The sequence below is a fragment of the Bicyclus anynana genome, chromosome 13 (genome assembly GCF_947172395.1).
Source record: "Bicyclus anynana chromosome 13, ilBicAnyn1.1, whole genome shotgun sequence".
NCBI classification, from domain to species: Eukaryota; Metazoa; Arthropoda; class Insecta; order Lepidoptera; family Nymphalidae; genus Bicyclus; species Bicyclus anynana.
Window position 1 is genome coordinate 6,189,450 of NC_069095.1, and position 1,924 is coordinate 6,191,373.

At 36.5% G+C, this 1,924-nt stretch overlaps 1 non-coding gene across 1 annotated transcript; it reads right to left on the reverse strand.

Moving 5' to 3' along the window:
* Nucleotides 1-804: 804 nt before the first annotated feature.
* On the reverse strand, nt 805-876 carry Trnag-ucc (transfer RNA glycine (anticodon UCC)). The gene has a single exon. It is a non-coding gene; the product is annotated as a tRNA-Gly (tRNA).
* Nucleotides 877-1,924: the final 1,048 nt, after the last annotated feature.

Sequence of the window (1,924 nt, forward strand, 5' to 3'; positions counted from 1 at the left end):
ATACATAGACGATACACAAGCACAATGTGATTTAAAAAAAAAAATAAAAAGCTATATTTAAATATCGGATTGAATATTTTATTATATGACATTTTCTTCCGACATAACTCGAAATCACTACTCGGAATACTGCAAGTGAACTGGGAAAGAAAATTGGAGTCAGTAAAGTAAGAAACTAAGAAGATACTTGTCTCCGCACACTGAATTGAATTTCCTTTAAAATAAAGTTCACGGAAAAGTGAATTATGTTTTCCCTCGGGTACATTTGTCTTCACGAAACATCCTGGGAAATTAATAACACTTTACAAACAGAATGGGTCTATTTAGAAGAAGTTTATAAGCAAGAAAGACTCAATTTAATAGTTTAGTCGTACTATAAGGCTTTTTGACGTTAACTATAAGGCTTTTTGGCGGCCTTCGGAGGTCCTGAGTTCGATCCCCGGCTGGACTGATTGAGGTTTTCTTAATTGGTCCAGGTCTGGCTGGTGGGAGGCTTTGGCCGTGGCTAGTTACTACCCTACTGACAAAGACGTAACGCCAAACGATTTAGCGTTCCGGTACGACGTCGTGTAGAATTATTTTGTTGAATTAATTTAGCCTTTTTAATCGATAATATTTTTTCATCATCCGTCATCATCACTAACCAACGTATTTCCTTACCTTATATAGAGACTTCCAAAATGTAAAAGTAAGACATAAAGATTTCCATATTATGGAAAACGCAAGTTTTCAACTAACTTTTCTAAAAGTAAATATTATTAGCACATCTTTCTGATTAGTTGCTGAATTAATTCAAAAAAAATGTGCGTAGGCCGGGAATCGAACCCGGATCAACTGCTTGGAAGGCAACTATGCTGACCATTACACCACCAACGCTCTTGAGGATTATCTATAAATTGTAACCATTTTGTTACGGCATTAAAGAAACTACCTTACCATACATAATATGCCATATATACTTACCATATATAACATAATTTAACCAGAATAAAATCAAAATATGAAACGTAACGCTATCTCGTTAAATACTCAAAAATTTTTCCTGAAAATCATGGAATTAATAACGAAAACCTTATCGTAACATCGAATGGCATGACAGCCCATAAAATGGATCGTGTGTGTCGCAATCGACATGATGTCATGCACATTGCGACCACCAAACGATCACTTTTGTATGTGAGATTACTTGATCGTCAGCGGCTGACATAATAGGATCTGTACCTACTTTCATTTCGTTTAGAAAATCACCAACATACATACGTACTAACAGGTTAAATACCTATATAGAACCATATTTTTTTAAGTCGGCTATTTATATTTCTTGTAAGAAAACCCGGTAGGCAATAAAAAATCTAGAACATTTAAATTAATATCCATTTCTATAAAATGTAATAACAAAGTTCGTCGAAATTCTACTTTCTATGGACATAGTATAAATTTAATTGTTCAACGGGAGGGCAATTAAAAATTCCAAGTGTGCCTAAATCGGAAAACTTTGACAGTTAAATAAAGTTTACAAACGACGGTTCTTAATAACTCCGGAGAAAGAAGGGCAGGCTATTTAATATACGAGTAGGTATTGATAAACGTTACATAACAACGCCTATTAAACCATTTCAAAAGTCTTATAAAGAAAATATTTGACGGCCTTCGTGGCGCAGTGGTGTGCGCGGTAGATTTGCAAGACAGAGGTCCTTGGTTCGATCCCCAGCTGGACTGATTGAGGTTTTCTTAATTGGTCCAGATCTGGCTGGTGGGAGGCTTTGGCCGTGGCTAGTTACCACCCTACCGACAAAGACGTACCGCCATGCGATCCGGTACAATGTCGTATAGAAACCGAAAGGAGTGTGGATTTCATTCTCCTCCTAACAAGTTAGCCCGCTTCCATCTTAGATTGCATCGTCACTTACCATCAGGTGAGATT